The 12,181-nt window shown below is 43.2% G+C and overlaps 1 protein-coding gene across 1 annotated transcript in view; it reads right to left on the bottom strand.

The window, feature by feature from the left end:
* prkcg (protein kinase C, gamma) overlaps nt 1-12,122 on the bottom strand; it is a 33,290-nt gene extending 21,168 nt beyond the window's left edge. The window contains exon 1 of the mRNA XM_062399928.1: nt 9,367-12,122. The gene's annotated coding sequence lies outside the window, so the exon portion shown is untranslated. The remainder of the gene's footprint in view (nt 1-9,366) is intronic.
* Between the last annotated feature and the right edge of the window lie 59 nt (nt 12,123-12,181).

The raw sequence follows: 12,181 nt of genomic DNA, 5'->3' as shown, positions 1-12,181 counted from the left end.
GGGGGGGGACGTATGGAAATATAAGCCGTGCACTCTACAGTCATTGCTGCATTGGAAATCAAAGCACATGAACGTGTGATGAGTAAGCACTTGTGGTTGGAGAGTGTGCGTTTGTGCCTATCAGCGCGCGCTTTACAGTATTTAATCCTGGGCCATAAAAGCGAGCAGGTGTGTGTGTGAGCCCAGTCATTGATACATTAAGGCTGTAAACCAATAAGACACGCGCACACACACACACACACACACACACACACACACACACACACACACATATCTACAGTAGAATAATAGACACACACAAGCTATTTGGAGGATTAAGAAAATTGCAAGTTAAAAAGGAAACGCGACGAGAGAAAGACGAGGACTGATCAATGAAGACAATGAAGACATCCTCAAGAACCACAACCCATCTCGTTGCTGTCTGTAATTGTTACAAGACAGCACCCCCCCCCCCCCCCCTTCTCTTTCTCTATCTCAGTGTACAGATGGCTATCGTATTATTTCTGACCATGGCTTAACGAAACAGAAAATTCTCCTCTTATGGAATCTTTTTTTGTGCGTGGGGGGGGGGGGGAATCAGCACTTCACCAATTACAGGCATCCATTATCGTCTAACGAGTGCTCGCTCACATCAAGCGCCGGCTTCATCCCGGGCCATGGAAGGCTGGCTGGCTGACTGGATGGCTTTCTCCTCCAATGAAATTAAGGTAAATTGACTTGCCTAACTGTTGTTTGTGGAATCAAGGGAGTAGTGGTGTCGGAGGTAATCATATCTGCCTGATAAATTTGTCTCTTCAGAACCAATTGGCTCCCTAGCTTGCATCACTTTCCTGTCGGGCCTCGCTCCCATTTGCTTTATTTGTATCTTTTTTTAATGAAGACTGGTCCACTGTGTTTTTGGAAGAGAGCTGCAACCTCAACGCCAGTCAGATGAGACATTTGGCGGCCGACAAGAGCCCCGTCAACACGGGCCTACAAGCTCACGGCGCTGGAGCAAATAAGCCAAATTTGCTTTACTGCTGACCTGCCTCCCGTTGCAACAACAAATGGCACTGGACCGGAACGGACGGGCAGGCGGCGAGAAAGAGAGCTGTGCAAAATGAATTGAGCCTGTAGGATGAAGTCATGAATTTTAGTTTGTGGACAATTGGCGCCACAGACATCAGAGGGAGACTGAGGCCTGAGGATCTGAGGAATATGTGTAATATACTGTATTTATTTATACATCATATGTTGGTGAGTTTTAAGGCCCATTCTGGACTCAGATTTGTGCTCTAATGTTTCCTAATGCGGCGTGATCTTGAAATTGCTTTTCTGTCTTACTGCCTGCCAATGATAGGCTATTTAATCTTTATCCTGTAAAGCACCTTGTAATTGCGTATTGAAAGATGCTCTATAAATGAAGTGTATCATTATTATTATTATAAATATAATTACTATAACTATTGTCATAAATTACACCGATGATGTGTCAGGAATAATGGTTATGCGATGTGAAACAAAAAGGAATTACATAATCCTTCATTTTCTTTATTACTACATCACCCAGTGTGTTGCTCTGATATGCAGCTTGTGTTTATTTATATACTTCACAGTATGTGGCTCCTGTTTGCTTGTTCCACCTGGCAAATTCTGAGAAATATAATGACTCTGAATTATTTGAGGGAAACTCTAAACCTGTAATAACTCTTTTTTTTTTCACTTAAGTGCCGAGTAAACATTCTGTAAAAATATGACATATATTATCACCTCAAATAGATTCTTATTTACCCGTCTGACAAGCACTGCAGGAGCATTAGAGTTCAAGTCGCGGTATGTTTCTGGAAACCTGATGAATTTGAGGCCGACATTTATTTTTTCTTTTAGCTGTGTTTGGATTTCCACCGTTTCCTGATGGAAATGTGTTTTCTGTTTTCTGTTATCTGCTCAATGCTCCACCAAGTTCAGCAGATTCGGTTTCTGAGGGTTCGTGGGACAACACACAGCGAGTGGAGGCCGACTGCAGAGTCAGGCCATCTTCTTCAGTGGGTTCATCACCACAAGCAAACCCTTTCACCTCATGTTAACCTCCATTATTAACGTAAGAATATTTATTATAGTCACCTTGACACGAGCAGGGCATCATTACCTCCTGATTTAATATATATACATTCAGCAACAAACAAAATCTAACCATCTAACCGGTCATTACTTTTTTATACCAAATCTGTTTTTAAAATGTATCGAGACAATCCAATCTACACTGAGCGGATGTTGAGTTTGTGGTCTGCAGGAATAATGAGTTTGGGCGCGTGGCCGAGCCGATAGATCACTGACATGAAACATATTACGATTCACAGTATGTGCAAACTACTAACTAGAACTCAAAGCCTCAGCTGTGGGCTGCAAAACCTTTCTTACTGCTGCAGGGAGGAAGAGAAGGTTGTGAACAAAATGTGCTCGAGGGGAAGGATGAAAGCGGGAGGGCAAGAGATTCAGGGTAAGAGGGACGATTGGATAATGAGGCAAGGGGAGAACAAGGTAAGGTCTTGGGATATCTTAATCTTCATCCCAGTTTTCTAGGATGAAATCCCTTCAGGCAGGTGGCATTACACACACACACACACATACACACACACACGATGCAAACAAGGATGTAGGATGAATAATTATTGTGTCCTAGATATGGAGGTAGATCACTGTCTGTAACATAAATGCAGTTCCATGTCACTGTCCATGCCATCTTATTAATTCCAGTTTACATTGAGACAAAAGTGCAACAGAGATACCAACAAGGCATAAAAAACTGTGCTTGTCAACACTATGTTTGTCAGCCATACAAAAAGGTTCCAGCCCCTCGAATGAGAGGAACTGCTGCTTTCCTCTATTTCATCTTGGTATATCTGCCAAGTAGAGTATGTTTTCCTCCCTGTCCGTTGGTTTGTTTGTGTGTTAATTTGTTTGTTTCTCAGCAGAATTATGCAAAAACAAGCGAACAGATTTCCAAAACTTGCTGGAAGGATAGGACATGGGCCAAGAATGAATCCATTAAATTCTGGCACGGATCTGGACAAAGAGGCGGATCAAAGAATTATTTTTTCAGTTTCATTAAGACCGTGATACATTTTTTTTACATTTTCACAAGTTTCTCAGGGAATAATTCATGGATCTTGATGAAAAAATTGGCACATTTCGTGAACTGATATCTACAAGTGTGTGAAATTTTGATGCAGCTCGATTGAATTAAAGTAGTTTGTCGGGCCTGGCGGAGGAACGCCATTCAAGTTTAGACTGAACACACTAAAGGAACACAGGAAAGATCACTTGTTATTGGGAAAATATTCACTGGTTTAATCGTGAATGGAAAAACCAATTAGTTGAAACCCTGATCCACATTTTTCCTTGTTTTAAATAATGTAACAATGCTTTATGTGGAGTGCACAAGCAGTAATCTAGTGTGAGTCACTGTCACATGTTCACTTTCTGTTTCTTCTTTGGTATTTCATTGGGGCAATGGGGACTAGTTAAGATAATGAGGTACAACCCCAGACAATAGAATAATATGTGTAAAAGCTTAAGATCCACACAGATCCTGGTGAATTAAGACAAGGAGACACAATAATTGTTTGAATTACCAAATGAAATACACAAACATAGTAAATGCAAACACATAAATGCTATAGCAACAATCGTTTGTGTATTCTCCTCTTCTCTCACACACACAGCCACACACACACACACACACACACACACACACACACAAACACACACACACACAAACAAACAGTGTGGTATCAGCTGTGGGTCAGTTTGCTCATTTATTCCTGGTCGTGACCCAGTGTGGCTCATGTGAAAATGGAGGAAGCAAGAGATTGGCTGTGTAGATGGAGAAAAAAAACACATGAGATGAAAGGATGCTTGGCCAGTTTTCTTTTTTTCCTTTCTCCAGACTTCAGAGATGAAGCCGATGAGTTGTAGAACCCTGCGGCGCTGCACACATGATGAAAGGGAAACTGCACATGTACGGCATGTGTGCGAGTGCGGCCTGTGCAGAGATATAGAGTAGATTTACCGAAAAATATGTATTCTGCAAACATATTGTAAGAAACCCAGCCGTGTCAACAAACAACGGTGAGACCCTCAACAGGAAAAATTATCAGTAGATGCAGTAGAAAGGGAGATCCACCCGGAGGACAGAGCGTTTTAAAAAAAAGAAAGAAACAGATACAGAGTAAGACAGAGCATAGATGAAATGACGGCCAGTCAGAGGAAACACATTGGAACAGAATTGGCAGAACACTGAGAGAGATGAAGGGTGAGAGATGCAGGACCATGAGGCCACTGCACTGCATAGCTAGAGACGGCGTCGGTATCACCAGAGACGGAATGAGAGAGAGGGAGAGAGACAATGACGGAAAGCGAGCGAGCGAATGTGTTAAGCCCTGCACCGCGGACGTGTTACAAATCCCCAGGGAGCCAGTGGCAGATCAGTACAGGATCAATCTGCTGCACCTCAGCAGGGATGCACTCCTTCAATTCCCACAGAGCGTGCACGTGTGTGCACGTGAACGTCGTGGAAATGTACGTGTGTGTGTCCATGGAGTCGGTGCAGAAGGAGAGTGAGGACCGAAGGACAGAGGGAGAGGGGGAAAGATGAAGCAGGCGGAAGAAGACAGGAGTTCAACAGAGATAGATAACTCGGGTCAGGTTCAGATATTTATCAACAGACAAGTTCAGACCTTAAAGACTTTACAGTTATAATATGCAATCATCGTCCAGCGGCAATCAATAGATACTGAGTGTTTTTAATGCAGTGAAATGTGTAGTCCTGTATTTGACATCCATAAATAATGCTTACGGCAGGATCCCTGGCATCGGGCCGCAGCCAGCTCTTAAGATAAATGACAGGAAACAGAGCGAGTGATAGAAATCCCTCAGGGGAGATCAAGTGTAGATCAGTTTATCCCCTCCATCCTCCCACCATCGCCAATAGAGCGAAAAAACATAACACTGACCTCAGATCAGTGTTTGGGGACACCGTGATCCGACTGCCTGTAACTCAATCTTATTAGAGCGTTAAGTCATTACCGCATGTACACACAGAGGCCCCACAATGCAATTAGCCATTAGCCCATCACACTGACAAAGCATGGCTAATTAGCAGATCGCAGGCGCACAGGGAGCAGAACAAAACATATTTAATATCCCCATCAACACTCTTGCAGAATATCATGTGTCAGGTACTGTTTAGAATTTTTTTTTAATGCTTGGCCGAGCAGGATTTTTTAAAGTACCGGGGTCGCCTCTGTGAATGAATTTAAAAACAGCCTTCGAGAATCAGATAAAAGATTTTTCCACAAAGGTCGAAGAAAGTTAATCTCATATTCTTTATCTTTCTCTGTTTGACTTTATCTTCCCCTGATAAATGAACTTCTCACCGTGAAGGCCAAAACAAACAAACCAAAACGAATAAAAATCCCTGGCTGTAATGCAAATATCGCTCTACACGGGTCTTTGGACGACTTCCCAGGGAGCCGCACCGGGGACAGGTCTGTTTAAGATTCTGCTCTGATCAGCAGAAACACACCTGTTTGTTGTGTGGTAGAAAGAGATCTGCTCGGGCGGCTCTGCCGGGGCCGCGGCACGTTGGCTGAAGTTGAGGGTTGAGGCAGAGTGTTAGCTGTGTTGCTCTCTTTGAGGGTGAAAGAAGTGGATTATGTTCGGTCAGCTCCGACCACATCAAAGCCAAAAAGTCTGACAAGAGGCAAGAAACCTCCCGGAGAAATATGTGCGAGCAGCCATGCACATGCACGAGCATGCACACCCACACACACACACACACACACACGCACACACACGCAGAGCGAGAGTTATGTCTCCGTGACTTCAGAGGACATTGTGTTGACTTACATTCATTTGCTGAATACTTACCCTAACCTTAAAACGTGTTCTAATGTCTTCACCTTAACAATCATTTAGATTACAGGGAGTTGTTTTTGTCCAAATGAAAAAGATACAAATCCCCATTTTATGAACAGATTCAGTTCTGCACAACATGATATATACCTAGGACACACATATACACACACACACACACACACACACACACACACACAGAGGAAGAGTTATGTCTCTCTGACTTCAGAGGACATCGCGTTCAACTGAATTAATTTACCGGAGATTTACTTCTTAGCCGTAACTACTACCTGCCTGAACCTAGACCTTGACCTTAACCTAACCTAAATCTAACCTTGGAACACGTCTTGATGTTTTCAGCTTAAAATGAATGATTCATATTTACACACACACACACACACATGCTCGTGCTTCTGTGAGGACACTCATTGACATAATACACTCCCTAGCCCCTTACCCTAACCTTATCTATCTTAGCTAACCCTTAAATCAAGTCTTAACCCTCAAACAGCCCATTGAAAAACTGAGGACCCTTCAAAATGTCCTCACTTTTCAAAATGTCCTCACTCTGTAGGGTCTTTGCTTAAAATTGTCCTGACAAAGATATAAGTACACAAAGACACACAAACACACGCGCACACAATCTGGCAGAGTACTGCCTGTCAGAATGCCAAAGACACCACTCTCCATAAATTTTTCTTTGAAGGAGTTCTGACTGGGTAATAGCTTGTATGGAAAATACTGTCACAAAAAAAAACACTTACTCAGACACACAGACACGTAGACACACAAACACACACCCACAAACACAGACACACGGTCGCGTTGTACGAACACAATCTCGAATCCCCTTATTTATAATTGCATTCTTGACACAAGAATTGGAAGGAGACACAGCACCACCGGCATTAATTAAAGAGAATCATATTTTATGAAGCAATTCTCAGGAAGTAAGTGCAGCACTGACCCTCCAGCCCCACCCCAGACAGACAATGTCAAATAAACTAACACAGTTAAATTAGGGCATAGACCAGACCAGTCTGGGCTAGGAGCAACATCACCCTACTAGCAACCCGCCTTAGCAACCCGTAAGTAGGCCTGTGTGTTGGCGAGGTCACTAGAGCAGAACTGGGCCTTGTACAATACTGAAAACACACACACTCTGGTTTCTGTGGGTATATGTGCCCTGTCACTGTGGTTGGAGAAGCTTTTTCGTGGTGCAACATGCAAGCCCCAGACCTGGTGAGTACGATGTGTGGCACTCCTGTATTTCCTTGATATAATTCATGGCCGATTCAGCCAATGAGGACCCTGTTTGAATTTTGGAGCGCCACACATATTGCTTCACCGGTCGTGGGGCAATAGAGAGAGAGAGGATGAGCTTGAGGCTGCACTGGGATCTCTTACAAACTCAGGTGCTCGACTAGCCTGGCGCACACTGCACTAGGCTGGACTGGACTGTTTAATGCATACAGTCTGACCAAACGGTGGTTCCGATAAATCAAAGCAGATTAGGCGAGCAAGGTAAATCAAAAAGAGGAGCAATTCAGCAAAGTAAAACAAATTGGATCTGACGACTCGAAACAGGAATTGATGGATCAGAACAGGCAGGACAGTGCTAAGCAGAGTGCAGGGACCATACAGCAAACCCAAGGGACAGATGGATCAAAACAAGCACAGCAGTCTTTGTGGATGTACTAAATTCATGGAGTAACCAAACCAAGACTCTGGAATTTCAAAAAATATGAGAGTGTGTGCGTGTGTTTGTGACAGCACGTGTGCCTGTGTGGGATAATCAGACTACTTGAGGCAAAGCTTTAGATCGCAGCTTAGTGAGGGCTAGAGGAAGATGAGGATCATTGGCTGAGTGATCTACGCATTGTGTGTTGAATATCCATGCAAAGCAAACTGTGTGTTTCAGAAATGGCAGGAGAATGGGCGAAAATGGGCGAAAAAATGGGCGAAAGAAAGCACCAGAGTCACACTGCAATGGACTTACATGTGATCACCGCACATGCAAAACACACACATGCCATGCACCCTCTCGACATGAAACACACACATTCAATATTAGACTACTGCCCACGACTGGTTTCAGGCTTTCGGTGACATGAAGCTTTTGGCAGAGCATGCAGGGCAGCACAAGGGGATGATTTAAAGATTAGGAGATCAGCATGATACGAACACTTCATCAGAGCCACTTCAAGCCAAACCAGTCCAGTCTAGAGCAGCATGGACAGCAGACAAGTCACCACCATGCTGCCCCTCGGCACTCTACCAAAGTCAGCTTTTAAATATTTCACCTCCCATTGATTAAGGTCAGGACTGAGCAGACAGGCATAGAGCAGATCTTTGACCAGTGCTTTGGGGGAAAGTGAAGGACATTATGCTATATTACCCAGCAGGCACCAGGTGGTGGCGGTGCAGAGGACACCATGGCAACGCCATGAAAATGTCATGGCAACACCATAGCAACTGTGGCCTCATTTGCTCGCTGGTGGTGTGGTGCAGCCCAGACTTGCTACAGTGGCGTGGTCGTCAGATACACACTTCAGTCACATCAGTAATAGTAACAATGTTCATTAATTATTTCATCAATCAATTAATTGATCATCATCATCAACAATCAGTCAAAAGGAGCAAGAACACAGTATCTACTGGTCTCTGTTTTTTGCTAAGTGATAGACAGAAGAATGAGCTGACTCAAAAAGAAAAGGGATCAAAGGGGGAGAAAAGCAAAAGCCAATGGATGTGTTGATCAGCAAAGTGACGGGATCACCATGTGATAAAACTTTTAAAGAGGAGAGGTGGAGGATGTACTTAGCTTTCTAATGAAAAGAAAAAAACAGGAGAAAGAACCGGAGAGGAGGAGTAAGCAAAAGAGACAGCAGACTGTGTGAGAGAAACATACTGATGTGTGAAAGCAGCGAGTGTCACAAAGAAATGTTAGGTAGTACGAGAGGAGTGACAGACTGATAGCTATAGTAGATATAGATGAATAGAGTTTTGACTTTACTTGTCTTTTTTGTCACAGGCACTAATGTCTTCACAGTCATATAGGAGGAGTCGAAATTCAAAAATGATTTCAGTGTCTAGAATCGCTACAAAGCTAAAACATTTAAAACTATTTCATCTAACACTTCCTCCAAATATACCAAACTTAACTAATATATATATATATACCTGTATGTATATATATGTATATATTTATTTGTACAGATATATTTCTTTATATATAAATGATATAATTCAAATGATAATTGAATACAATAAAATCTCAGTTAAATCACAGTATAACATGGTACATTCTCAGAAACATAGTATATTTTAATATATTCTTTTTTCTCAGCATTTAATAAAATAATTAAAACAAAATAAGCCAGAGGGTTTTTTAAGAGTCACTTCTGTTCATGCAGTCACAGACTTAAGTATTAGCGCCTCAGTAGAAATCAATAATGCTCAATGACATACCAGGTTTAAGCCCTGTTGGTTGGTCGAAAAATGACTGTGTTCTACTACACGTGAAGCAGTCGAACTGTTGCCCTGGGTTCCACTGTCGGGGTGCAGAGTCAAGCGAGCGCACTACCTCACTGAGAGGTGGCCGCCCTGGGTCCTAAGCATTTGCTACAGTCGAACTACACAACCCTCCTGCCACAAACCTTTGAGATTTCATTCAGCAAAACATGCAATGACGCTGGAGTTTTCCAAAAGATGGGTAACGGTAAAAGCATTTCTCAAAATAAACAAACAAACCAAAAAACAAAGACAGATTGCTTTTAAAAAATTGCCCCGTACAGACCTAGAAAAAAGCAATGCATGTGCAGGTAATAAAAGTTACAGTCTGCTCTCACTGAAAGGCAAAGGAGTCCAAAGGGGAATTGAGAAGGTCGACTAACCCTTCGATCTGTGACAACATGCACAAACACAACGCACAGTCCCTCACATCGCAGGTCAACCCGCCCCCACCCCCCCCTCCTTCGAGCCTTTATCAACAGCATCCAAAAAGCTACAAAGTCTAAAAGTGGGTGTTCTTTTGCTACATCATGTCAAAGCTACATTCAACTACAATAAGAAGAGCTGGGCTGTGGCTGGTCTTAGTGTGAGGGATGAAGTGGATTTGTTGACCTTATGAAAGTCCAGAGTGTGTGTGCATTGCAATGTTTGCAACATTGGCACCGTTTATAAAGTAGATGGCTTTTGGCACAGCTCACAGAAGGTTCAGTGCTTCAGTTCGCCGCACTCTGTCGAACACACAGCTTTTCACATGCACGTTGGTCAGCCGGAGCCAGGTGCTGCAGACTTTAACTCATTATAACAATCACATCTGATTGAAATAGGTGAAATCTATCTAGCTGTAGGGAAAAAAAACAATGATTATGTTGAGCATCTGACTCCGGCTGAAACAAATGATCTCATTTTTAAAATAGAGGACAAACAGTTACAATGTCTCAGATGCAAACAGAAGTGCCATCACATCCCTGTCACATTGAAGATGGGAATATTGCTCAAAGTCAAACAGTCGTCTGAAAAAATCTTGATAACAGGAGTTATTACTGTCTGCCTTCAGTGAAGTCTCAGCTACTGTGTGTGCACCTAAAACCTGGAACGTAAAAACATTCACAGTATATCGTTCAGTCTTATTTGCCGAAAGGAAATAGTCAAAGTACCAGATCGTTTCCTCAGCACAATTGTGTGTGGTACTGTGACTTGAACCTTGGTTACAGTGAATTACATTGTCTACATAATCTGGAACATGAGTTAAGATTAACTAAATAGCTTTTCACGTACGAAAAATATGTTACCTGCAGATTGTGCAATTACAACTCGGGCCGTATGTTCTGAAAAATACAAGGAGGAATTGTGCTTCATATAATCCATCATCTACAAACTCTGCAAAGATGCAATATAATAGTGTAATACAATAATATCCTAAGAGAGATTTTGCAATGCACAATTGTCTCCACAGCTTATTTGAATATTATGCAGCCATCTAGTGCCAATTACAGATATTGCACCAATCATCCCCTTGATCCACTTACATGATGGTGAATTATGTGTGGCTCACATGTGGAAAGGAAAGATGGGGGCTTCATACTACGAAAACAAATTGCTCAACAAACCAATCTTGCTTAAAAGCTCTTGAGTGGAAATTTGGCACTGCTGTTGAATCATTCCCACTTCCAACACTAGCCACATCCAGCCTGCTCCTTATTAAAAACACTAACACAGTGAGAGAAATATATTGATAGAATAAAAAAGAGGGGATGGGGAAAGAAGTCTGAGTAGGAAAGAAAAGAAAAGACAGTCAAAGAAAACCTGCTACATGTCTTTTTTGTTCTTATTGTTATTTCTCTTCTCAAAGTTCAGTTTGTTGTTCAAATGCACGACAAGCTCCGACAGGGAGGAGGAGAAGTGGTTCCTGTTCAATCGGACCGGTTAAAAGAGTTTCTAGTAAAACATGACATCACGTGGATGGTCCTGGGGCAGAGCTAGATGGGTCTGATGTTGTCATGAGGTCAAAGGGCAAATAAATAGCACTGTCCTCGCTGCCCAGTGAAAGGTTATCAGGCAGACTGAGGGCACGGGAGAGGTGACTGCATTGCTTTTCATATCAACTGATTTACCAAAGGGAAAAAGAGGGGGCAGTCTCTCCGACACCCAGGAGCAGTCCACCAATCCAGTTCAAAAGCCAACAGCCAATGAGGACAGGGAGGCAGAGTCTATTGACCAAACAACTGGCATCTTCTGGGAGAGGGTGGGTCCATCCACATCCCACCGAGGTGTGTTCTCAAAGCCAGAGGGAGGGAGACGTTGTGAGCATTCATCTGATTGTGTGAGCGTGTGTGTGGGTTTGTGTGTACAAATATGACATCATTACTCACAGATTGGAGACTACTCTTATCCATAGTTGTGACTCGGGGAGGGGAGGACAACCGAGGATGACATCACAAAGCTCAATTCTGAGCGGAGGACAAGTTCAGGGGCGGCTGTCCGCGGCGACGCAGCCTCACCTTCGCTCTCGTCCTCGTGGGAACCATCCAGACGGACATAGCTCACCGTGGTGTGGCGTCTCACTGTCGCTCTCACCAGAACGTGTACGATGGAGCGGGTGGCGGTAGCGTTGCTCTCACACAAAGCAGTGTTAGCAATAGCACTACAGTCCAAATTAGTTCCCGCAGTGATGGACGCTAATTGATCACCTATGGTCACCAAGGCAGCTGTGTCTCTTGTGTTATCCCTGGCTGCAGCTACCATGGCACCACGGTTCTCACTAGCAGTGGTGCTC

Source organism: Platichthys flesus, chromosome 11 (assembly GCF_949316205.1).
Source record: "Platichthys flesus chromosome 11, fPlaFle2.1, whole genome shotgun sequence".
In the NCBI taxonomy this organism is placed as follows: Eukaryota; Metazoa; Chordata; class Actinopteri; order Pleuronectiformes; family Pleuronectidae; genus Platichthys; species Platichthys flesus.
This window is presented reverse-complemented; position numbering and strand designations above follow the sequence as displayed.